Source organism: Macaca mulatta, chromosome 7 (assembly GCF_049350105.2).
Source record: "Macaca mulatta isolate MMU2019108-1 chromosome 7, T2T-MMU8v2.0, whole genome shotgun sequence".
In the NCBI taxonomy this organism is placed as follows: domain Eukaryota; kingdom Metazoa; phylum Chordata; class Mammalia; order Primates; family Cercopithecidae; genus Macaca; species Macaca mulatta.
The window spans coordinates 175457244-175484292 of NC_133412.1; the positions used below are offsets into that span (position 1 = coordinate 175457244).

General features: G+C 46.0%; 1 long non-coding RNA gene across 1 annotated transcript; it reads left to right on the top strand.

The window, feature by feature from the left end:
* Positions 1-6680: 6680 nt before the first annotated feature.
* Positions 6681-25285, top strand: LOC144330409 (uncharacterized). The gene is made up of 4 exons (XR_013396569.1): positions 6681-8175; positions 9430-9511; positions 24406-24890; positions 25172-25285. It is a non-coding gene; the product is annotated as an uncharacterized LOC144330409 (long non-coding RNA).
* Positions 25286-27049: the final 1764 nt, after the last annotated feature.

The window sequence follows — 27049 nt, forward strand, 5'->3', positions numbered from 1 at the left end:
TAGACTTCCCCTGTGACTGTCAAATGTATTAAAATACGTGATATGTTCTCTTCTTGCAGGAAGGTCAACTTGGGAAGTGGACCAGGGTCCCAGTAAGGAGCTGGGCTTCTCTGTAGATGCTGTATGGCCTAATTCCCCCAGTCCAGCAGTGCTTCTCCAGGTGGCCAGGTGCTCTTGGACTGGGCTAGAGGGCCTGCAGCAAAAATTAGAACTTAGTTGTTATTATTCCAGGCCCCATTCAGACTTCCCCTAATGACTCAACCAACTGCAGGAGAGCTGAACTGAAGGGTCTGAAATTCTGGTTGGCTTTGAAAGTTAGTGGCTAAGGGGAAAATTGAATCCAGGGGAAATGTCCCCCTTGAAAGCCCCTTAGGAAAGTAAGCTAAATGCATCAATGACACGAGTTCCCTGTAAGTCACAGACTTCCACACTCCGTATGAAGAAGCCTGGGCTCACATTCAGGCTCTGCCACTCACATGACTTGTGAGAGTTTCTCATCAAATGGGAATAATAATGTCTACTTCCTATGATTATTCTAGAGACTAAATTTAGATAAAATACGGGGAAATATAGTACATAATAAGCACTCAAGGCCGGGAGTGGTGGCTCACGCCTGTAATCCCAACACTTTGGAGGCCAAGGGGAGTGCATTGCTTAAGCCCAGGAGTTTGAGCCTAGCCTGGGCAACATGGTAAGGCCCCTGCCCCAAAATACATAAAAGAAGTAGGGGGCCAGGTGCAGTGGCTCACGCTTGTAATCCCAGCACTTTGGGAGGCCGAGGTGGGCAGATGACCTGAGGTCAGGAGTTTGAGACCAGCCTGGTCAACATGCTAAAACTCCATCTCTACTGAAAATACAATGGCCGGGCGCGGTGGCTCAAGCCTGTAATCCCTGCACTTTGGGAGGCCGAGACGGGCGGATCACAAGGTCAGGAGATCGAGACCATCCTGGCTAACACGGTGAAACCCCGTCTCTACTAAAAAATACAAAAAACTAGCCGGGCGAGGTGGCGGATGCCTGTAGTCCCAGCTACTCGGGAGGCTGAGGCAGGAGAATGGCGTGAACCTGGGAGGCGGAGCTTGCAGTGAGCTGAGATCCGGCCACTGCACTCCAGTCTGGGCGACACAGGGAGACTCTGTCTCAACAAAAAAAAAAAAAAAAAAAAAAAAAGAAAATACAAAAAAATTAGCCAGGTGTGGTGGCACATGCCTGTAATCCCACCTACTCAGGAGGCTGAGGCACAAGAATCGCTTGAACCCAGGAGATAGAGGTTGCGGTGGGCCAAGATGGTGCCAATATACTCCAGCCTGGGCAGCAGAGCGAGACTCAGTCTCAGAAAAAAAAAAAAAAAAAAAGAAGAAGTGGGAGTTGAATTTTTTTTTTTGAGACAGGGTCTCAGTTCTGTTGCCCAGGCTGGAGTTCAGTGGCATGATCATGACTCACTGTATCCTCAAACTGCTGGGCTTAAGCGAGCCTCCTACCTCTGCTTCTCGAGTAGCTGGGACTACAGCCACACACTACCATGTCCAGCTAATTTTATTTATTTATTTTTTTTGAGACGGAGTCTCTCTCTGTCGCCCAGGCTGGAGTGCAGTGGCCGGATCTCAGCTCACTGCAAGCTCCGCCTCCCGGGTTCCCGCTATTCTCCTGCCTCCCGAGTAGCTGGGACTACAGGCGCTGCCACCACGCCCGGCTAGTTTTATGTATTTTTTAGTAGAGACGGGGTTTCACCGTGTTAGCCAGGATGGTCTCGATCTCCTGACCTCGTGTTCCGCCCGTCTCGGCCTCCCAAAGTGCTGGGATTACAGGCTTGAGCCACCGCGCCCAGCCTCCAGCTAATTTTAAGAAAAATGTTTTGTAGAGGCCGGGTGCATTGGTTCACGCCATAATCCCAGCATTTTGGAAGGCTGAAGCAGATGGATTGCTTGAGTCCAGGAGTTCGAGATGAGCCTGGGCGACATGGCAAAACCCTATCTCGGCTGGGCATGGTGGCTCACGCCTGTAATCCCAGATTTCAGGGATTACTGTACGTTGGGAGGATGAGGAGGATGGGTCACCTAAGGTCAGGAGTTCGAGGCCAGTCTGGCCAACATGGTGAAACCCTGTCTCTACTGAAATACAAAAAATTAGCCAGGTGTGGCGGTGGATGCCTGTAATCCCAGATACCTGGGAGGCAGAGGCAGAAGAATTGCTCGAACCTAGGAGGCAAAGGTTGCAGTGAGCCGAGATCGCACCATTGCACTCCAGCCTGGGCAACAAGAGCAAAACTCCATCTCAAAACAAAAACAAAAACAAAAACCCATCTCTACAAAACAATATAAAAATTAGCCAGGTGTGGCAGTCTGCGCCTGTAGTCCCAGCTAGTTGGGAGCCCAAGGGAGGAGAATAGCTTGAACCTGGGAGGTGGAGGTTGCAGTGAGCTGAGTTCACACTATGGGAGGTGGAGGTTGCAGTGAGCTGAGACTGCACCACTGCACTCTGTCCTGGGTGACAGATTGAGATTCTGTCTCAAAAAAAAAAAAAAAGTTAATGTGGGTTTGATAGTTAGATGATTTTCATCAGCAGCCTTGTTCCAAACAACCTCTTAGGAGCCAATGATTGTGACCATGAATGGAGTTGGTTTTAAAAAAAATTATAGACATATAACAGTTATACATATTTTTGGGGTACATGTGATATATATTTTTTGAGACGGAGTCTTATTCACTCTGTTGGCCAGGCTGGAGTACAATGGCACGATCTTGGCTCACTGCAACCTCTGCCTCCTGGATGCAAGCAATTCTCCTGCCTCAGCCTCCCGAGTAACTGGGATTACAGCATGTGCCACCACGCCCAGCTAATCTTTTTTGTATTTTTAGTAGAGACGAGGTTTCACCATGTTGGCCAGGCTGGTCTCAAACTCCTGACCTCAAGTGATCCGCCCACCTCAGCCTCTCAAAGTGCTGGGATTACAGGTGTGAGCCACTGCGCCTGGCCTACATGTGATATTTTGATGCATGTATGTAATGTGCAATAATCAAATCAGGGTAATTGGGATATTCATCACCTCAAACATTTTTCTTTGTGCTGAGAACATGACAGTTCCTGTCTTGTAACTATTTTGAGACATATAAATTATTAACTGATTTCTCTTCTGTACTCTTGAATACTAGAACTTATTCCTTCTAACTGTATTTTTTTTTTTTTTTTTTGAGACAGAGTCTCGCTCTGTCGCCCAGGCTAGAGTGCAGTGGCGCGATCTCCGCTCACTGCAAGCTCCACTGCCTCCCGGGTTCACGCCATTCTCCTGCCTCAGCCTCCCTAGAAGCTGGGACTACAGGTGCCCGCCACCACGCCTGGCTAATTTTTTTGTAATTTTGGTAGAGACGGGGTTTCACTGTGTTTGCCAGGACGGTCTCGATCTCCTGACCTCGTGATCCGCCCACCTCGGCCTCCCAAAGTGCTGGGATTACAGGCATGAGCCACTGCGCCCAGCCTCTAACTGTATTTTTATACCCATTAACCAACTTCAACTCATCTTTCCCTCTCCTTTCCCTTTCCAGCCTCTGATAACCAACATTCTACTCTCTACCTCTTTTTTAGCTCCTGCATGTGAGTGAGAACATGTGGTATTTGTCTTCCTGTACCTGGTTTATTTCACTTAGTATAATGACCTCCCATCCATCCATGTTGCTGCAAATGACAAGATTTCATACTTGGCTTGGCGCAGTGGCTCACATCTGTAATGCCAGCACTTTGGGAGGCCAAGGCGGGCAGATCATGAGGTCAGGAAATCAAGACCGTACTGGCTAACATGGTGAAACCTCGTCTCTACTAAAAATACAGGAAAAAAAAAAAAAAAAAAGAGGCTGTTGAAATGTTCAGGCAAAGGAGGGGAGAGTTCCGTGAAAGTAGGTGCCTGCAATGTGGTTCGTTTACGTTTACATCGTGTATTGGTAGAGCCTGGCTTTTCCAGTTCTTTGTTCAGAAACAGCTCTCTCAATCAATGGTTCTTGACCTCTAAAAGCATCTGTCCACAAAACTAGTCATTTACTCTTGGAAGTTTTTCACTATTTTCATAACAATGGATATCAAAATCCATTTTTTGATGAAAGTATTTTGTTAGCTTTTGACTTTCAGTGAGCAGGGAAGAGCTATCATTTAATCAAGAACCTTTTGTTCTGTCAGCTAATATCAAGTAGGGAGCTTCTTTAAAAAGAAATCCTGATTATACAATCATGAATAATCATGACGAAGATGAAAAGAGGGAAGTAGTAATGGAAACCAGTGTGCCCGCCTGAGCTCCCTGTTGAGCTAAATTTTTTTTTCTTTTTTTTTGAGACAGTCTTGCTCTGTCGCCCAGGCTGGAGTGCAGTGGCACACCTTGGCTCACTGCAACCTCCACCTCCCTGGTTCAAGCGATTCTCCTCCCTCAGCCTCCCGAGTAGCTGTGATTACAGGCACCTGCCATCACGCCCAGCTAAGTTTTGTATTTTTAGTAAAGATGGGGTTTCCCCATATTGGCCAGGCTGGTCTTGAACTCCTGATCTCAGGTGATCTGCCCACCTTGGCCTCCCAAAGTGCAGGGATTACAGGTGTGAGCCACTGCGCCTGCCCTGTTGAGCTAATGTTTTGAGAGGATGGACAAAATATAGATGAAGGGAAGTAGAATCAGAGATGGATCCTGAAGAATGACACAATCCTGAAAAATACTGTCAGGAGGACTGTGCTGTAATCTGCCAGAAATTCTAAAGACAATAAAAAAGGTCTTTAGATTTATTCTTAGGGCAAGAAGAACAAAGAAAGCATAGATCTACTGCTTAGGGGATAATATAGACTGATACTGAGAGAAGGCAGAAATACTCAAACTTTATAGACAGAAGAACTGTTGTCAATGACAATAATTTTAGCTAAGACTACGGCCAGTCCCTCCTGATATCCTGGGCCCTTTAAGGAGGCGAGGGTGGGGAGTCTGGAATCAGTGGTGCCCCAACGCAGGCCTGCTGCACATCTAGGGGATTCCTCTCACCACTTCCCTCTGTTTCCTAGATCTCATGCTTGCTTCTTTCTTAGTTTAGCTGTTTTTTTTTTTTTTCTTTTCTTTTTTGAGATGTAGTGTCGCTCTATTGCCAGGCTGGAGTGCAGTGGCACGATCTTGGCTCACTGCAACCCATGACTCCTGGGTTCAAGCAATTCTCCTGCCTCAGCCTCCCAAGTAGCTGGGACTACAGGTGTGCACCATCATGCCCAGCTCCTTTTTAAATTTTTAGTAGAGACGGGGTTTCACCATGTTGGTCAGGATGGTCTTGGTCTCCTGACCTCGTGATCCGCCTGCCTCAGCCTCCCAAAGTGCTGGGATTACAGGCATGAGCCACCGCGCCCGGCCTAGCCCCTGGTTTTGCAGAAGCACATTTTCCACAAGCACAGAGGATATGTAGGGGATATGACAAGTACTAGCAAGGATGCTGGTGGGTGTGCCAGCTGGTGCGGCTGTTCTAGAGAGTCACCTAGCAGTTTCAGTCAAATGAAGAATGTGTGAACCCTCTGTCCCACCAATCCTGTTCCTGAGCATAGACCCAAGGGAAGTTACGATATGGATCCATAAGAGTGCATGTATGAAGATGCTCACTGTAATACTGTTTGTGTCTTTGTGTGTATAAAGGCTTCTGATTTCTGTAATTGTATAACCTATCATTTCACTGAATTCTCTCTTTAAATTTTTTTTCTTTTTTTTTTTTTTTTAGAACTGGGGCCTTGAAGCCCAGGTGCAATGGCTCACACCTGTAATACCAGCATTTTGGGAGGCCAAAACAGGAGGATCACTTGAGACCATTTTGAGACCAACCTGGGCAACATGGCGAGACCACGTCTCTACAAAAAATTTAGAAAATTAGCTAAGTGTGGTGGCACGTACCTGTGGACGAAGCTACTTGGGAGGCTGAGGTGGGAGGATAGCTTGAAACTGGGAGGTTGAGGCTGCAGTGAGCCATAATCTGCCATTGCGCTACAGCCTAGGCAACAGAGTGGGACCTTGTCTCCAAAAATAAAAACAAACAAACAAAAAAAAGGGGACTTGCTGGACTCGGACTCCTGGACTCAACCAATTCTCATACCTCAAGCTGGGACTACAGCCTTGTACCATGGTGCCTAGCTTTGAATTCTTTTTTAAAAATTTCTTTTTTAATAGCAGTTTTTTAGTTGATTTTCTTGGGCCGTGTAAATATTGATCCTATCATTAACAAATAGTAAAACTTTTACCTTCTCTTTTCTAATTTTTACATATCTAATTTATAACTTTTTTTTTGAGATGGAGTCTTGCTCTTGTCGCCCATGCTGGAGTGCAATGGCGTGATCTTGGCTTACTGCAACCTCCACCTCCTGGGTTCAAACTATTCTCCTGTCTCAGCCTCTGGAGTTGCTGGGACTACAGGCGCCCGCCACCACGCCCAGCTAATTTTTTGTATTTTTAGTAGAGACAGGGTTTCACCATGTTGGCCAGGTTGGTCTTGACCTCCTGACCTCATGATCCACCCGCCTCGGCCTCCCAAAGTGCTGGGATTACAGGTGTGAGCCACTGCACCCGGCCCCTAATTTATAACTCTTATCTGATTGCTTTGGCTAATACCTTCAATACACTGTTGAACAGTAGTGGAGATAGTGGACATTCTCTTCCTGACTTTAGCAGGGCTATGTGGATTGCATTTCATTTATTTTAATTTTTATTGGACAGCTAAATTTTTTAACTTTTTAAATTAAAGTATAATTTACATAAAGTGCTAAATCCTAAGTGTAATACTTGACACACTTTTACACAGGCAACACCCAGCTCAAGATGCAGACTTTCCAGCATCCCAAAGACTCCCTGTTTCTTCCCTATCAATATCTCCCTCAAAGATAACCAACATTCTGACACCACTGATTAGTTTTGTCCATTTCTGAACTTCATACAGATGGAATTACACAATATGTACTCTTGTGTCTGGTTACGTCCACTCAGCATTAGGTCTGTGGGATTCATCCATGTTGTATGTAACAGTAGTTCCAAGTTGAATATCCATGTTTTATGTAACAGTAGTTCCAAGTTGAATATCCCTGATATGGTTTGGCTGTGTCCTCACCCAAATCTCACCTTGAATTGTAACTCCCACAATTCCTACACGTTGTGGGAGGGAGCTGGTGGGAGGTAACTGAATCATGGGGGTGGGTCTTTCCTGTGCTATTCTCAAGATAGTGAATAAGGTTCACAAGATCTGATGGTTTTAAAAATGGGAGTTTCCCTGCACAAGCTCTCTCTTTGCCTGCTGCCATCCATGTAAGCCATGACTTGCTACTCCTTGCCTTCTGCCATGATTGTGAGGCTTCCCCAGCAATGTGGAACTGTAAGACCATTAAACCTATTTTTCTTCCCACTCTTGGGTATGTCCTTATCAGCAGCATGAATATGGACTAATACAGTAAATTGTTACCAGTAGAGTGGGGCGCTGCTGAAAAGATAACCCAAAAATCTGGAAGCAACTTTGGAACTGGGTAATGGGCAGAGGTTAGAACAGTTTGAACTTCCTAGAGACTTGTTGGATGGCTTTGACCAAAATGCTGATAATGATATGGACAATGAAATCCAGGCTGAAATGGTCTCAGATGGAGATAAGGAACTTGTTGGGAACTGGAGCAAAGGTGACTCTTGTTATTTTATTTTTTTTTTTGAGACAGAGTCTTGCTCTGTCGTTCAGGCTGCCGTGCAGTGGTGTGGTCTCAGTTCACTGCAACCTCCACCTCCTGGGTTCAAGCGATTCTCCTGCTGCAACCTCCTGAGTAGCTGGGACTACAGATGCCTGCCACCATGCCTGGCTAATTTTTTGTATTTTTAGTAGAGATGGGGTTTCAACATATTGGCCAGGCTGGTCTTGAACTCTTGAACTTGTTGACCTTGTTTTTGTTTTTGTTTTTTTTGAGACAGAGTCTCGCTCTGTCGCCCAGACTGGAGTGCAGTGGCCAGATCTCAGCTCACTGCAAGCTCCGCCTCCCAGGTTTACACCATTCTCCTGCCTCAGCCTCCCAAGTAGCTGGGACTACAGGCGCCCACCACCACGCTCGGCTAGTTTTTTGTATTTTTTAAGTAGAGACGGGGTTTCACCGTGTTAGCCAGGATGGCCTCGATCTCCTGACCTTGTGATCCGCCCGTCTCGGCCTCCCAAAGTGCTGGGATTACAGGCTTGAGCCACCATGCCCGGCCTCTCCCTTTGTTTTTTTTGAAAGAGACAGGGTCTTGCTCTGTTGCCCAGGCTGGAGCGCAGTGGTATGATCATAGCTCACTGTAATCTTGAACTCCTGGGCTCAAGAGATCCTCCCACCTCAGCTTCCTGAGTCGCTGAGACTACAGGCACACACCACCATGCCCAGCTAAGTTTTAAATTTTTTTGTAGAGATGGAGGTCTCACTATGTTGCCCAAGCTGGTCTTGAACTCCTGGCTTTACCTCTCAAAGTGCTGGGATTACAGGCAGGAGCCACTGCACCTGGCTTCTTATTCTTCTACTATTCCTCTTTCCTTCTTGCTCTTTTTCGAAGATTTCTTCAATTTTCCTGTTTTTTTTTTTTTTTTTTTTTTTCCTGGAGATAGGGTTTTGCTGTCACCCAGGCTGGAGTGCAGTGGTGCCATCGTGGCTCACTGCAGCCTTGAACTCCTGGGCTCAAGTGATCCTCCCGCAATAGCCTCCTGAGTAGCTGGGACCACAGGCATGTGCCACTATGCCTGGCTAATTTTTTTTTATTTTTTGTAGAGAGAGGTCTCACTGTGTTGCCCAGTCTGGTTCCTAATTCTTGGTCTCCCAAATTGTTGGGATTACAGGCATGAGCCACTGTGCCCAGTTGATTTCAACTTTCTCTTCCAACCCTTCTAGCATTTTAATTTCTGCTGTTATGTTTTTAATATACAAGAGGTTTTTTTATTTTCCCAAGTTTTTTATAAGAATGCAGACCGTTCTTATTTCATAGATGCAATATCTATTTAAACTACTAATATTAGCACTTCTTTTAAATTCTCATCTCCTGTTTTCTTCAATATTATTTTTCCGTTCATTTGTGTCATTTGTTTTTTTTGTTTTTTTTTTTTTTTTGAGACGGAGTCTCGCTCTGTCGCCCAGGCTGGAGTGCAGTGGCGCGATCTCGGCTCACTGCAAGCTCCGCCTCCCGGTTCACGCCATTCTCCTGCCTCAGCCTCCCGAGTAGCTGGGACTACAGGCGCCCACAACCGCGCCCGGCTAATTTTTTGTATTTTTAGTAGAGACGGGGTTTCACCGTGGTCTCGATCTCCTGACCTTGTGATCCGCCCGCCTCGGCCTCCCAAAGTGCTGGGATTACAGGCGTGAGCCACCGCGCCCGGCCCTGTGTCATTTGTTTTGTTTGTATTTATTTATTTATTTTTTGAGATGGAGTCCCGCTCTGTTGCCCAGGCTGGAGTGCAGTAGCACAATCTCAGTTCACTGCAACCTCTGCCTCCTGGGTTCAAGCGATTCTCCTGCCTCAATCTCCCAAGTAGCTGGGACTACAGGTGCCTGCCACCATGCTTGGCTAATTCTTGTATTTTTAGTAGAGATGGGGTTTCAGCATGTGGTTCTCTATTGAGCTTGTAAGCTTTACATCACCAACAGTAATATACATATTTGTTTCATAATACCTTGTAAACAGTCATCAAACTTTTTGACTGTGAAAATATTTAGCCAAGTACAGCAGTTCATGCCTGTAATCCCAGTACTGTGGCAGGCTGAGGTGGGAGGATCAGTTGAGTCCAGGAAGTCGAGGCTGTAGTGAGCCATTATTGTGACCCTACACTCCAGTCTGGGCAACAGAGCAAGACCCTGTCCTAAAGAAAAAAAAAAAATTTTATCTGATTCTAAAAAACATTTTTTTAGAGATGGGGTCTCCCTACGTTGTCTAGGCTAGCCTAGAACTTCTGCGCTCAAGCAAAGCACCTGCCTCAGCCTCCTGAGTGGATGGGATACAGGCACCTGCCACTGAGCCCAGCTTAACTATTATTTTAATTTGTATTTTTCTTAAGTTTAAGACTGAGCATTTTTTTTTTTTTTTTTTTTTTTGGGACGGAGTCTTGCTCTGTCGCCCTGGAGTGCAATGAAGCCATCTTGGCTCACTGCAAGCTCCGCCTCCTGGGTTCACGCCATTCTCCTGCCTCAGCCTCCCAAGTAGTTGGGACGACAGGCACCTGCTACCACACCCAACTAATTTTTTTTTTTTTATTTTTTTATTTTTTTTTTATTTTTATTTTTTGAGATGGAGTCTGGCTCTGTCGCCCAGGCTGGAGTGCAGTGGCCGGATCTCAGCTCACTGCAAGCTCCGCCTCCCGGGTTTACGCCATTCTCCTGCCTCAGCCTCCCGAGTAGCTGGGACTATAGGCGCCCGCCACCTCGCCCGGCTAGTTTTTTTTTTTTGTATTTTTTAGTAGAGACGGGGTTTCCCGTGTTCGCCAGGATGGTCTCGATCTCCTGACCTCGTGATCCGCCCGTCTCGGCCTCCCAAAGTGCTGAGATTACAGGCTTGAGCCACCGCGCCCGGCCATTTTTTTGTATTTTTAGTAGAGACGAGGTTTCACCGTGTTAGCCAGGATGGTCTCGATCTCCTGACCTCGTGATCCACTGACCTTGGTCTCCCAAAGTGTTGGGATTACAGGTGTGAGCCACCGCGCCCGGCCAAGACCGAGCATCTTTTAATGGTTGAGAGACAGTTGTGTTTCTGTTTTGTTCCCAAGTGTTTGCTCATATCCTTTGTCCATTAGAGTTTTAGCTTTTCTTTTATTTATTTCTAGGAGTGCTTTATTCTTTTTCCAGTTTGTTGTTTGTTGATTCTTGCTTATGATGGCAGTGGCCACTGCACCAGCCGCAGTGGGGAGGTACAAGCAGTGGTGGCAGGGGCAGCTGCGGGAGCAGGAATGGTGGCTGTGGCTCCCCTGTGCTCTGCATCCCCGAGGCAGTCGATTATGCTGCCCCTACCCTTGCATGGTCAGGTGAGACCCGTCCCCAGGCCTGGAGCCTCTGCTGCTCTGGACCCTGGCCCCGTGTCGTCACTCTAGCCTACTGCCACTGTGGAGAGGGCGTGGGGAGGAGGTAGAGCTGTGCCTGGGGCAGTTCCGTGAACCACGGAGCCAGCAGGAGCCAGGGACAAGCTGGACCCTCCCCAACATCCCCTACCCCCCATGGAACCTACCACCCTGGGGGCTGCCGCAATGGGGCTGGGCGCAGAGAAGCAGTGGGGCATGGGGGGCAGGCAGAAAGGGGCCCACTGAGGACCTGAAGCCCCTGCCCCCAGCTGCCTGCAAGCTCCATGGAGTGGTGGGAGCCCCACCCTCCCAGGTGTAGGATCTGGGCATCTCTGCAGTCTGTGCCTTCAGGGCACAGGCTTGGGGGTGTCTGCTTCCGCTGCCTGGCCTCTCCCCACCCCTGGGTACCCACTCCGATCTCAGAGTGGTATTAGGGTTGAGCCTGGGCGCTGTCCTAGCCTGGCTGGGTGTGCACCTACTTGGGGCAGCACTAACATGTCAACCTCCCTCTTCGGATTTTTGGTAACGAGGAGCATGGGAGAGACGCCAAGGGGGGTGCTAAGGGCAGCTCAGCACTGGTCTGCAGGCACCCCTCGCCAGGAATAGCCTGGGTGCCATGAAAAGTGGTAGGAGGCATACCTGCTCCAGGGTGGAAAGGCATGGGTTCCCAGTGAGGCGCCACCTTCAGGCCAGGGAGGGCCTGAAGGCTGGGGCCAGGCTGCAGTCCCATGGACTGGAGTGGGAATTTGTGGTGCCTTTTCCAGGCCCACCCATGGCCACCCATGGACCAATCAGTGTGCACTTCCTCCCCTCTGAGGCCCATAAAAGCCCAGGGCTCAGCCAGAGCAGAGCTGAAGACAGGATGACCAGCTACAGAGAGGAGGTACCCTCCACGCTAGGAGCTAAACACTCCTTGGGTTGACCTGCCTAACAGAGAGGAGCTACCCTCTTTGCTAGGAGCTGAACACCCTGGCTGCAGAAAGGAGCTACCTCCTCCAGGTCTCCTTGGAGCTGTTCTACCACTCAATAAAGCTCGTTTTCATCTTGGTCACCCTTCACTTGTCTGCATACCTCATTCTTCCTGTTCACAGGACAAAAACTCAGGACCCACCGAATGGTGAGACTAAAAGAACTGTAACACAGACAGGGTTAAAACATGCCCACTGCTCACCACATTGCAGGTGAAGAGAAGGAGAGAAGAGCTGTGGCCCTTTGGGAAGCCCAGATCTGGGAGACCTGGGAGCTACCTGAGCCAGGGTTGTGAGTCTCTCTTTGGGGCCCTGCAGTTCCCGGTATCTCCAAGCTTCTGATGCCAGCTGGGAAAGCTGCTTGTGATGTGCCTGGTCCAGCTGCAGCCTTGCAGAGAGCCATTGTCTGTGCTGGCACCTGGAGCTGCCTGCTCCACGGCAGCAGCTGGCATGTCTGCACAGTGGCTAGACTCCACGCTCATTCACACACCCCTCGCTGCTCCATACCTGACTTACAGACTCCTTTGGAGGCATGGGATCCAGGCTGGTAGCATGAGCCAAGCACAGCCTGCCAGGCTGAATGGGCAGAATGAGCCCAGTGAGCCCAAGCAAAATTCAGACAAGGGTGCCACCAGCCACAGAGGTTTCTAGCCAGAAAAGTGATACCCCCTAAGATCCTGCAACACTTATAGTGGTTTATCAGATTAAAAAAACTTTTTTTTTTTTTTTTTTTTTGAGACGGAGTCTCGCTCTGCCGCCCAGGCTGGAGTGCAGTGGCCGGATCTCAGCTCACTGCAAGCTCCGCCTCCCGGGTTCGTGCCATTCTCCTGCCTCAGCCTCCCGAGTAGCTGGGACTACAGGCGCCCGCCACCGCGCCCGGTTAGTTTTTTGTATTTTTTAGTAGAGACGGGGTTTCACCGTGTTAGCCAGGATGGTCTCGATCTCCTGACCTTGTGATCCGCCCGTCTCGGCCTCCCAAAGTGCTGGGATTACAGGCTTGAGCCACCGCGCCCGGCCCTAAAAAAACTTTTTAATGTGATCACAATTTCTTCTATGGCTTTCAAATTTTGTGTCATATTATAAAGAATTTCCACACTCTGAGACTAAAAATGTCTCCCCTTCATTACTTCCATTATTTATTTAGTTTTTAAATTGAGATGGGGTCTATGTTGCCCAGGCTGGTCTTGAACTCCTGGGCTCAAGTGCTCTGCCCACCTCAGCCTCCCAAAGTGCAGCGATTGTAGGTGTGAGCCACCATGCCCGGCCACTTTTTGTTTTTTATGTTTTAATCTTTCATCCACTTTCACAGATGACTACCCAGCAATCCTAATCCTATTTATTGAACATTCATCTTTTACCTACAGATTTTAAATAATGTTAATAACATTTAAAAAATCACATATAAAATTCTTACGTGTATTTGTTTCTGGATTTCTCATTCTGTTCTATGGATCTGTTGGCATGCCTGTGCAACACTACATCTTTTCTTATCTATTTTAATATTTGACAGAGCTGATTCCCCTGCCTCCCCCTCCCCATACATTCTTTTTAGAATTCCTCTGACTCTTCTTGCTTTTCTTTTCTTCTTTTTTTTTGAGACAAAGTCTCATTCTGTCATTCAGCCTGGAGTGCAGTGGTGTGATCTCGGCTCACTGCAACCTCCACCTCCTAGGCTCAAGTGATTCTCCCACCTCAGCCCTGCAAGGGCTGGGACTACAGGCATCTGCCACCACACCCAGCTAATTTCTGTATTTTTAGTAGAGATGGGGTTTCGCCATGTTGCCCATGCTGGTTTCAAACTCCTGAGCTCAAGCGATCCACCCTCCTCACCTCCCAAACAGCTGGGATTACAGGTGTGAGCCACTGCGCCCAGCCTCTGTTCTTGCTTTTTTACTTTTTCCACTTGAACTTTGAAATAATATCGCCTAGTTTCCAAACTTAGCTTGTAATTTAATGAAATCACATAAAATTTATAGACTAACTTAGAAAGAACTAACACCTTTATGATGTTGAGCTTTTCTACTCAAGAACAATGTGCCTTTCTATGTATTTAATTGTTCTTCTGAGTCCTTCAATAGCATTTTAAAGTTTTCACCATAAAGATCCAGCACAGTTCTTATTAAGCATATTCTTAGGTGTTTTAGCTTACTCATAATTATTGTATATGGAAGCTTCTGTCACATCTACCAACTAGTTGTGGTTTGTTGTTTGTTTTTTTGAGATGGAGTCTCACTCTGTCACCCAGGCTGGAGAGCAGTGGCGCGATCTCAGCTCACTGCAACTTCTGCCTCCCAGGTTCAAGCAATTCTCCTGCCTCAGCCTCCCGAGTAGCTGGGATTACAAGCACGTGCCACGACGCCTGGCTAATTATTGGATTTTCAGTAGAGACAGAGTTTCACCCTGTTGGCCAGGGTGGTCTTGATCTCCTGACCTTGTGATCTGCCTGCCTCTCCCTCCTAAAGTGCTGGGATTACAGGCATGAGCCACCATGCCCAGCCGTTTTCCTCTTCTTTATGCATTTCGGAGACTAGAATTCATAGCAGTAATCCATGGAATGATATTTTGTTTTGAGGGAGTGTCTATATGATCCATAAAGTTGTATACAAAATTTGGTATGCATATACATTTGGGTTGGAGAATGAAATTAAAAGCTTTCCTAAGGTTTCCTAAGGGGTATGTTATGCTATAAAAACTTAAGAATGACTTATCACACCAAAAAGATATTAAGCTTTTTTTTTTTTTTTTTTTTTTTGAGACGGAGTCTCGCTCTGTCGCCCAGGCTGGAGTGCAGTGGCCGGATCTCAGTTCACTGCAAGCTCCGCCTCCCGGGTTCATGCCGTTCTCCTGCCTCAGCCTCCCAAGTAGCTGGGACTACAGGCGCCCGCCACCTTGCCCGGCTAATTTTTTTTTTTTGTATTTTTTAGTAGAGACGGGGTTTTACCGTGTTAGCCAGGATGGTCTCGATCTCATGACCTCGTGATCCGCCCGTCTCGGCCTCCCAAAGTGCTGGGATTACAGGCTTGAGCCACCGCGCCCGGCCGATATTAAGCTTTATGTTATTAAATCAAGTTAAAAAGTAATAATTATATGTCTATTTAGTTTTATTAGAATACAGACTGGGTGCGGTGGCTCATGCCTATAATCCTAGCACTTTGGGAGGCCGAAGCAGGAGATTTGCTTGAACCCAGGAGTTCAAGACCAGCCTGGGCAACATAGTGGGACCCCATCTCTACAAAAGATAATTAAGGGCCGGGCGCGGTGGCTCAAGCCTGTAATCCCAGCACTTTGGGAGGCCGAGATGGGCGGATCACGAGGTCAGGAGATCGAGACCATCCTGGCTAACACGGTGAAACCTCATCTCTACTAAAAAATACGAAAAAAAAAAACTAGCCGGGCGAAGTGGCGGGCGCCTGTAGTCCCAGCTACTCGGGAGGCTGAGGCAGGAGAATGGCTAAACCCGGGAGGTGGAGCTTGCAGTGAGCTGAGATCCGGCCACTGCACTCCAGCCTGGGTGACAGAGTGAGACTCTGTCTTAAAAAAAAAAAAAAAAAAAAAGATAATTAGCCAGGCATGGTAGCATGCGCCTGTAATTCCAGCTACTGAGGAGGCTGAGGTGGGAGGATCGCTTGAGCCTGGGAGGTCGAGGATACAGTGAGCCGTGATCATGCCACTGCACTCTATCCTGGGTGAAGAAGTGAGACCCTGACCCCCCCACACACAAAAAGAATACAGATGATTATGGGAGTCATTTACATTTAAAGACTTTTGTTTGATTACCATATATTTATATAGTACATTACCATTTACAAAGAGATTTTATATATTTTGTCTTTTGAACTTTTGACACACATAAGAAATATGTAATACTCTAACTTTAGGCACAAGAAAATAGATTTAGAGAGGTTACTCTCTAAAAAGTGAAAGTGTTAGCAAATAATGAAGTCAGTTCTCAAACTCAGAGTTTAATTAAACCTATTTTGTTATAGGTATATGCAAATTTTACCTTCTCAGGCTGGGTGAGATGGCTCACACCTATAATCCCAGCACTTTGGGAGGCTGAGGTGGGCAGATTACCTGAGGTCAGTAGTTCGAGACCAGCCTGGCCAACATGGTGAAACCCTGTCTCTACTAAAAATACAAAAATTAGCGTGGTGGGCCAGGCGCGGTGGCTCACGCCTGAAATTCCAGCACTTTGGGAGGCCGAGGCGGGCAGATCATGAGGTCAGGAGATCGAGACCATCCTGGCGAACACAGTGAAACCCCATCTCTACTAAAGATACAAAAAAATTAGCCGGGTGTGGTGGTGGGTGCCTGTAGTCCCAGTTTCTCAGGAGGCTGAGGCACGAGAATGGTGTGAACCCGGGAGGTGATGGAGCTTGCAGTAAGCGGAGATGGTGCCAGTGCACTCCAGCCTGGGAGACATAGTGAGACTCCATCTCAAAAAAAAAAAAAAAAAAAAAAATTAGCGTGGTGGTGGGCACCTGTAATCCCAGCTACTCAGGAGGCAGAGGCAAGAGGATTGCTTGAACCCAGGAGGTGGAAGTTGCAGTGAGCTGAGATTGCACCACTGCACTCCAGCCTGGGCAGCAAGAGCCAGACTCAGTCTCAAAAAAAAAAAAAAAAAAAAATTCTGCCTTTCAGAAAATGAAATATTATACATACTAATCTGTAACATACACACACATACACATATATATATAAAACGTTGAGACAGGGTCTTGCTCTGTGGCCCAGGCTGGAGTGCAATGGTATGTCATGACTCACTGCAGTTTCAACCTCCTGGGTTTAAATGATTGATGCTTCTGCTTCGGCCTCCCAAAGTGCTAGGATACAGGTGTGAGCCACCACACCAGGCCTGTATTTTTCATTTAATATATTTTGATGATCTTTTCATGTCAGTCTATATAAGTTTATGAATTCACGGTTCAACAGCTGTGAAGTATGTCATTTCCATAATTTATTTGTTGAATTCTCTATTGATGGGTATCTGGATTATTGCCAATTTTTCACTATTAAGAACGATGTCTTGGTGAAAATCCTTATACACATAATCTTTGTACATTTATGAGGGGAAAGTCCTAGAACTTGAGTTGAGTCAAATCACATAACTACAATAAATATTTCAACAGAAATGATCAAATTGCCCTCCAAATAAATAATGGCAACTTACATTCTCGCTAATGGAAAATCAAAATGCCTATTTTTTTCCCTCACCAAGGATGTGAACCCATTCTGTTTCTTAATACTTGTGCCAACACTAACGTCTGTGCTAACACTATTATCAATTTTATATTGATAGTTGATATTTTCCAATGTGAGAGTAAAAAATTGTTCCAATTTGCATTTCTTTAGTTATCAGAAACAATGAACATCCTGCAGTGGGGAAATTCTTTCTAGGCATGACAGGAAACTCAAAAGTCATCAACAAAAATCCTAATGAATGCAACTTTTGTGAATTGCTTGCTTATGTCATTTGTCTATTTTTTTCTACTGGGTTACTTTTTCTTTCTAATTGCTCAACGTAAGTTTTTATTATTAAGGATGTTAATCCCTTGCCATATGTATTGTGAATATTTTTTCCAAGCTTGTTGTCTTTTCATATGGTGTCTTGTGTCATGCAACATATAAAATAAAAAATATCCTATGGCTTCTGAATTTTGGGCTATGTTTAGAAAAGCTTTCCTCACTTCAAGATTATAAATATATTTATTCAAGTCATTTCTTTTTGGACTCTTATGGTTTTTTAAAATATTAAAATGTTTGCTCTATCTGGAGTTTATTTTGGAGTGAGGAGGGAAGTAGGAATTCAATTTTAAAATTATAGGCCGGGCGCGGTGGCTCAAGCCTGTAATCCCAGCACTTTGGGAGGCCGAGACGGGCGGATCACGAGGTCAGGAGATCGAGACCAGCCTGGCTAACACGGTGAAACCCCGTCTCTACTAAAAAATACAAAAAAAAACTAGCCGGGTGAGGTGGCGGGCGCCTGTAGTCCCAGCTACTCGGGAGGCTGAGGCAGGAGAATGGCGTAAACCCGGGAGGCGGAGCTTGCAGTGAGCTGAGATCCGGCCACTGCACTCCAGCCTGGGCGACAGAGCGAGACTCCTTCTCAAAAAAAAAAAAAAAATAAAATAAAATAAAATAAAATAAAATTATAAATGGTAGTTGATTGTTCCAATACCTTTTCTTAAATTAATCCTGCCATCTATATCATATGTCCGTTTTTATTGGGGCCTAATTCTGTACTTATTCCATTTTAGGAAAAGGATCTGTTTCAAGAGTTTTTTGTTTTTTTTTTTTGAGACAGAGTCTCGCTCTGTTGCCCAGGCTGGAGTGCAGTGGTGCGATCTTGCTCAGTGCAAGCTCCGCCTCCCAGGTTCACGACATTCTCATGCCTCAGCCTCCCAAGTAGCTGGGACTACAGGCGCCCGCCACCAAGCCCGGCTAATTATTTTGTATTTTTAATAGAGATGGGGTTTCACTGTGTTAGCCAGCATGGTCTTGATCTCCTGACCTTGTGATCCACCTGACTCGACCTCCCAAAGTGTTGGGATTACAGGTGTGAGCCACCATGCCTGGCTTAAGAGGTTTTATAATACATTATATCTGGGAGGCAAGTTCCCCCACTCTACCCCTGCCATTACTCTTCTTTTTCTTCTTTTTATTTTATTTTTTAGTTTTATATATATTTTTTGAGACAGAGTCTCACTCTGTTGCCCAGGTTGGAGTGGAATGGCACAATCTCAGCTCACTGCAACCTCTGCCTCCTGGGTTCAAGTGATTCTCCTGCCTCAGCCTCCCAAGTAGCTGAGATTGCAGGTGCCTGCCACCACGCCCAGCTAATTTTTGTATTTTTAGTAGAGACAGAGTTTCACCATGTTGGCCAGGCTGGTCTCAAACTCCTGACGTCACGTCAGGTGATCCACCCGCCTCGGCCTCCCTAAGTGCCGGTATTACAGGCATGAGCCACCGTGCCCGGCTAATACTCTTTCTTTTTCAGAGTGATTCTTAAAGGCTTATTCCAAATGAAACTTAGAATAATTCTGACAAATTGTAAATAAAATTCTGTTGATTTTGATTTGGCCTGAATTCAACTTACACACTGATCCAGAGAGAACTGTCATTTTGGCCAGACACAGTGGCTCATGCCTGTAATCCCAGTACTTTGGGAGGCCAAGGTGGGTGGATCACTTGAGGTCAGGAGTTCGAGACCAGCCTGACGAACACAGTGAAACCCCGTTTCTATTAAAAACACAAAAAATCAGCTGAGTGTGGTGGTGGGCCCCTGTAATCCCAGCTACTTGAGAGGGTTAGGCAGAATTATTTGAACCTGGGAGGCAGCAGTGAGCCAAGATCACAACCACTGCACTCCAGTCTGGGCGACAGAGCGATACTCCGTCTAAAAAAAGAAAAACAAGGCCGGGCGCAGTGGCTCACGCTTGTAATCCCAGCACTTTGGGAGGCTGAGGCGGGTGGATCACGACGTCAGGAGATGGAGACCATCCTGGCTAACACGGTGAAACCCCTTCTCTACTAAAAATACAAAAAATTAGCCGGGCATGGTGGTGGGCGCCTGTGGTCCCAGCTACCTGGGAGGTTGAGGCAGGAGAAAGGCATGAACCTGGGACGCGGAGCTTGCAGTGAGCGGAAATCTCACCACCACAATCCAGCCGGGGCGACAGGGCGAGACTCTGTCTCAAAACAAAACAAATCAAAGCAACCCCTGTCATTTCTACAATGTTGAGTCTTGTTACCTAAGAATGAGTTGTTTTAATTATTTCGTTTCTTCAGAATTTAACAGTGTTCTTCAAGTAGTTTCTAAAAACTTTGCGGGTTTTTTTTTTTTTTTTTTTAAGAGATTGCATCTCACTATGTTGTCCAGGCTGGTCTTAAACTCCTAGTTTCAAGGGATCCTCCCGCCTTGGTCTCCTACAGTACTGGGATTACAGGCATGAGCCACTATGTCCAGATAGTTTATGAACATATGAACATTTTCTAAATATATTCAGATAAACTGTGTGGCTCATCTCAGTGGGCACCATTCACACTGCAGTCAATGCAATTTAAAGGCACCCCACTTCCCTGTGAGATGTATACTAGCAACCATGAGTTTTTTGTTTTTGTTTTTTTTTTTTTTGAGATAGGGTCTCATTCTGCCACCCAGGCTAGAGTGCAGGGGTGTGAACATGGCTTACTGCAGCCTCAACCTCCTGGGCTCAGGCAATTATCCTACCTCAGCCTCCTGAGACGCTGGGACTACAGGTGTGTGCCACCACACCTGGCTAATGTTTAAATTTTTTGTAGAGATGGGGCCTCCCTCTGTTGTCCAGGCTGGTAATGAACTCCTGGCCTTTGCCTCCCAAAATGCTGGGATTACAGGCGGGAGTTACCACATGCAGCCTATTTATCTTATTTTGTTATTGTGAATGTGACATTTTCTTCCATTATACTTAATTAGTTACTATTTGACAGAGAAAGTAGAGAAAGTTATTGATGTTTGAATGCTAATTTTTTTTTTTTTTTTTTTTTTGAGATGGAGTATCACTCTGTTGTCCAGGCTGGAATGCAATGGCATGATCTTGGCTCACTGCAACCTCTGCCTCCCGGGTTCAAGTGATTCTCTTGCCTCAGCCTCCCACATAGCTGGGATTACAGATACTCGCCACCACGCCCAGCTAATTTTTGTATTTTTAGTAGAGGTGGGGTTTTACCATGTTGGCCAGGCTGGTCTCGAACTCCTGACCTCAGGTGATCTGCCCACCTTGGCTTCCCAAAGTGCTGAGATTACAGGTGTGAACCACTGTGCCTGGCCTGAACACTAATTTTTAAATCTGCTATATTACATTGTCTGTTGTTTCTTTTTTTCTGTTTTAGAGATGGGAGTCTAGCTACATTCCCCAGGCTGGAGTGCAGTGGCGCTATCATGACTCACAATGTAAACCTGAACTCCTGGCCTCAAGCAATCTCCTGCCACAGCCTCCTGGTCAGCTGGAGTTACAGGTGCACGCCACCATGCTTGGCTTCCTGTTGTTCCTCACAGTTTTTCAGTTGATCCTCTTAGATTTCCAACATATAATCGTATAGAAATAATAATTTCATTTAAAACTCCTATGTACTATACTGTCACAATATTAAATAATGGGATCATGAATAGAATTTATGTCATGTCTTTTGATCTTAAGTCCAGCGCTCTTTTTTGAGTATATATTCAATCCACTAAATAGTTATCGAGCACTAACAAGCTATAAAGTATTGCTATAGATGAGAAAGACATGGTAAAAAGAAAAATCATTCAATGCCTATATTCATAATCTTTATTTTTTTGAGATGCAGTCTCACTCTGTTGCCCAGCCTGGAGTTCAGTGGTGTGATCACAGCTCACTGAAGCCTCAAACTCCTGGGTTCAAGCCTTCCTCCCATCTCAGCCTCCTGAGTAGCTGGGACCATAGCCATGTATCACCATATCTGGTTAATTTTTTAAATTTTTTGTAGAGATGGGGGCTCCTTGTGTTGCCCAGGCTGGTCTCCAACTCCTGGGCTCAAGTGATCTGACTGCCTCAGCCTCCCAAAATGCTGGGATTACAGGCACGAGCCACTGTGCCTAACCTCATAATCTTTTCTTATCCCAACAAACAGATCTAGAGCCACAATAAAAACCCAGTTGATAATTCTTGCAATGTTAAAACTTGTCCAGCAAATTCAATATTCTATCCTACTCAACTGAAATGTGACCATATGCAAAAATTATTCTCCAAGGACAGGAGTGTTTTGTTTTTGCTATTTTTTAGGAAGAAGGAAGCAGAATGAGCTGGGACTAAGGAAGTGAGTGAACAACGGGCATGATAAGTAGATATTTACCTGAAAGCCAAATATATAAAATAAACAAGGGGCTGAACACCCCCCACCCCGCTCTTCAGAAAGCTAGAAGCAGAGCTATCTGAAAGCATGAGTAATGTGACCTAAGGCAGAGTTTAACCTCAGGGGGAAGGTATAAGAAAAGAAAGCATGCATGAGCATGTTTTCAAGTCTATGAACTGCAATCGTGTGTAGCTAACAACCTAGTGAGATGAGACAGCAATGTAATAAATGTCATAATAAAGTTAAGTATTAACATAAGGTGCTGAAAGAGAATGTTTCTCAAAGGAGGTGAGTCACTCATTTGGCAAGCATGTATTGAGTACCTATTGAATGTCAGGCCCCAATCTATAAACAAGATGCCAAACAAAAAAACGTAGGACTCCTCTTCTCAAAGAGCTTATGGTCTACTTGGGGAGGTGGTTTTTATTTAAGAAAACATATAAATATGTGTGTGTGTATGATCTATATATTATTAGAAATGGTGCTAAGTGCTATACAGGAAATAATTCCATAAGAAAATAAGGTGACATAACTTACATTTGGGGCCTCAGGGAAAGCCTCTCTGAGAAAGCAGCCTTTAAGTTGAAAAGTGAGGGATGAATAAGCAGAGAGCATACCAGGCAGGAGTGATTTTTGGAGTGAAGTCTTCTCGGATGAGTGGCCTTCTATTCCCTCTGATGAACAGAGAGGAAAGGGAATCTCACTTATGCAAAGGCATGCAAGCACAGGTGTGACAGATATGAGGAACTACAAGTTACCATAACTCAGTAAGGGGACAAGTGGAAATGGAAACACCAGGAAAAGAGAAAAAAAAGGCAAAAATATGAAGAATATGGAAGAGGAACAAACTAGAAATCCAATTCAGTATGTGTTGATTATTGACCACGTGCTTAGCAATATCTTAGGGGATTCTTAAAGTGTAAAAAGAATGGCTCCTCCTCTCAATAAACTCAGAGTCTAAATGGGTAGATACAGACTGCATCCTCGACTAGATTCTTTTCTTTTTTTGAGACGAAGTCTCCCTCTGTCACCCAGGCTGGAGTGCAGCAGAGCAACCTCGGCTCACTGCAAGCTCCACCTCCCGAGTTCACACCATTCTCTCGCCTCAGCCTCCCGAGTAGCTGGGACTATAGGCGCCCGCCACCACGGCTGGCTAATTTTGTTTTTGTATTTTTAGTAGAGATGGGGTTTCACCTTGTTAGCCAGGATGGTCTTGATCTCCTGACCTTGTGATCCGCCTGCCTCGGCCTCCCAAAGTGCTGGGAATACAGGCGTGAGCCACTGCGCCCGGCCAACTAGATTCTTTTAATATCATAAACTGTTTTTGTTTTCCCAAACAGTAACTCCTAAAATGAATTTTTAAATTAACAAATGAATCTTACCCCTGCCACAGGCCCCGACTACTACTTTACAGCAATCTATGGCTAAAAATCACTCAGCTTTACTGGCTGCGTCTCAACAGGCCAATAATGCTGATGAGGCTCTTCAGAGAGTGAGAAGTACTTTTTTCTTTTCTTTTCTTTTTTAAATCACCTCTTCATAGCCTCCTCTCAAGAAGTACTTCTCATTATATGTAAGTAACATGTTAATTTTTTCTTTACATATAGCACACTAGCTCTTTTAAAAATCTCATCGTTCCTGTTTCAGGATCTCAGACAGAAAAAAGAAACTGTTATTGAGGCTATTAAGCTTGAACGTCCTTGCTCTAATCTTTGCAAAGATAAAACCCACAATGCTTATTAGGCTGCTTGGATAAGCTGTTGTTTTACTTCTTACTGGAGGAGCTTAACAATGAAAAACAAAGCTACCATGAGTTCTGTCCTAATTTGAGTTCAGTTCTAACATACTCTAATAATTCAATTAGTTCTGCGACTGTGGCAGAATGTCCCAGCCTTATCACAGTTAATTCTCTTATTTTCTTCCTGTATTTTCCCTTTATTACTACGGTTTGGAACCCACATTTCAGTCTTAACCCTAGAGTCTAAGATAATTAAAATAGCACACATGGAGTTATATTTATCTGAGGGGGTAGGAGACAGCTGTGACTCAAGGCTGGGACTGGAGACAGTAAGCAAAAGGCAGAGGTGTTTTGTTTTATTTCATATATATATACACACATACATACATACATTTTTTTTTTTTTTTTTTTGAGACAGAGTCTCGCTCTGTTGCCCAGGCTACAGTGCAGTGGGACCATCTCAACTCACTGCAAGCTCCGCCTCCCGGGTTCATGCCATTCTCCTGCCTCAGCCTCCCAAGTAGCTGGGACTATAGGTGCCTGCCACCATGCCCGGCTAATTTTTTATATTTTTAGTAGAGATGGGGTTTCACTGTCTTAGCTAGGATGGTCTTGATCTCCTGACCTCGTGATCTGCCCGCCTCAGCCTCCCAAAGTGCTGGGATTACAGGCGTGAACCACCGCGCCTGGCCTATATATATATTTTTGAGACAACGTCTTGCTCTGTGGCCCAGGCTGGAATGCAGTGTTGCGAAGACAGCTCACTGAAGCCTTGATTTTCTGGGCTCAAGCGATCCTCCCACCTCAGCCTCCTGAGTAGCTGGGATTACAAGTATGTGTTGCCATGCCTGGCTAATCTTTTTTTTATGGAGACAGGACCTTGCTATGTTGCCAGGTTGGTTGTGAACTCTTGGGCTCTAGCTATCCTCTCGCCTCGGCCTCCCAAAGTGTTGGGATTATAGGTGTGAGCCACCACACCAGCCGTGTTTTGTTTTCAATTGGAGAAAGAAGCAATTCTATTGACAATCACTAGCACGCTGCCAAACTCTCAAGCAGAAATGACCGTTGGTTCCTCTGTGCTGCTCTCTTCCTTGCTCAGCAGACTTACACTACATGAGAGGAGGCAGTGCAGTGCGGCAGTTTGCCCAGGACAAACAGTAACTTGCTGCTGGAGCAGGGTGTCCTAGAGGAGACCAGGAATTTGTTACAATGTGAGCATAGTGAAGAAATTGATCTTGAAAAGAGGTAGCTGGGCATGGTGGCTCACACTTGTAATGCCAGCACTTTGGGAGGCAGAGGCCGGTGGATCACTTGAGGTCAGCAGTTCAAGACCAGCCTGATCAACATGGTGAAACCCCATCTCTACCAAAAATACAAAAATTAGGACAGGGCTGGGAGCAGTGGCTCAAGCCTGTAATCCCAGCACTTTGGGAGGCTGAGGTGGGCGGATCACCTGAGGTCGGGAGTTTAAGACCAGCCTGACCAACATGGAGAAACCCCGTCTCTACTAAAAATACAAAAAAAAATTAGCCGGGCATGGTGGCCCATGCTTGTAATCCCAGTTACTCAGAAAACTGAGGCAGGAGAATCGCTTGAATCCAGGAGGTGGAGGTTGCGGTGAGCCGAGATCGAGCCATTGCACTCCAGCCTGGGCAACAAAAGCGAAACTCCGTCTCAAAAAAAAAAAAAAAAAAAAATTAGGACGGGAGTGGTGGCTCACACCTGTAATCTCAGCACTTTGGGAGGCCGAGGTGGGTGGATCACCTGAAGTCAGGAGTTCGAGACCAGCCTGGCCAACATGATGAAACCCCATCTCTACTAAAAATACAAAAAATTAGCTGGGCATGGTGGCAGGTGCCTGTAATCCCAGCTACTCAGGAGGCTGAGGCAGGAGATTTCTTGAACCCAGAAGGCAGAGGTTGCAGTAAGCCAAGATCACGCCATTGCACTCCAACCTGGGCAATAAGAGTGAAACTCCGTCTTGGGAAAAAAAAAAAAAAATTAGCCGGGTATGGTGGTACATGCCTGTAGTCCCAGCTACTCGGGAAGCTGAGACAGTTGAATTGCTTGAACCCAGGAGGCAGAGGTTACAGTGAGCTGAGATGATGCCACTGCATTCCAGCCACAGCCATGTAGCGAGACTCCATCTTAAAAAAAGAAAAGAAGAGAAGAGGTACTTCTTCTTCTTTTAACCTAGAAGAGTAAGAATGGGTTCAGAGAGAGATAAGAAGGGAGGTATAAGTTGGAAGGTAAGAAATGAGAAAGGTTTATGCCTTACGATGATTCCCAAGTTTTCTTGGTTCTCAGAGCCCTTAGTGTTTCAGAATTTCTTTATGACACTCCCTGGACCAATAGAAAAATCTAACAGTTCCATTTATCAGGTACAGTTCAAACAACCTAATAAGTAGTTATGTCTGGATAATTTAGCAGCTGTTTGAAAAATAAATTGAGTACTATAGATAGAGTGGCTCCAGTTTTGATTTTTTTTTCTTTTTTGAGACGGAGTCTCACTCTGTCGCCCAGGCTGGAGTGCAGTGGCGCGATCTCAGCTCACTGCAACCTCTGCCTCCAGGGTTCAAGCAATTCTCCTGTCTCAGCCTCCTGAGATTACTACAGGTGTGTGCCACCACGCTTGCCCAGCTAATTTTAATTTTTTTTTTTTTTTTGAGAAAGAGTTTCACTCTTTTTGCCCAGGCTGGAGTGCAATGGCGCGATCTTGGCTCACTGCAAGCTCCACCTCCCGGGTTCAAGTGATTCTCCTGCCTCAGCCTCCCAAGTAGCTGGGATTACAGGTGCCTGCCACCATGCGTGGCTAATTTTTTGTATTTTTAGTAGAGATGGGGTTTCACCATGTTGGCCAGGATGGTCTCGATCTGTTGACCTCGTGATCCACCCACCTCGGCCTCCCAAAGTGCTGGGATTACAGGCATGAGCCACCGCGCCTAGTCAGTTTTGATTTTTTTTTAACTGCACATATAACTCACCCAACGACTATAATTCAGTGGTTTTTGGTATATTCAGAACTGTGCAACTATCACCTCTAAAAGAAACCCTGGTCTCATTAGCAGGCATGATTCCTTCCCTGTGATTTTCCCATCCCTAGGCTACCACGAATCTACTTTCTGTCTCTATACTACATTTCTTCCCTCCCCTCCCCTCCCCTCCCCTCCCCTCCCCTCCCCTCCCCTCCCCTCCCCTCCCCTCCCCTCCCCTCCCCTCCCCTCCCCTCCCCTCCCCTCCCCTCCCCTCCCCTCCCCTCCCCTCCCCTCCCTTCCCTTCCCTTCCCTTCCCAGGCTAATTTTTAAATGTTTTTGTAGAGACAAGGTCTCGCCATATTGCCCAGGCTGGTTTTGAACTTCTGGGTTCAAGTGATTCTCTTGCCTCAGCCACCCAAGGTATTGGGGTTACAGGCATAAGCCACCATGCCCAGCCTATCCAGGCTTTAAATACTACCTATTTGC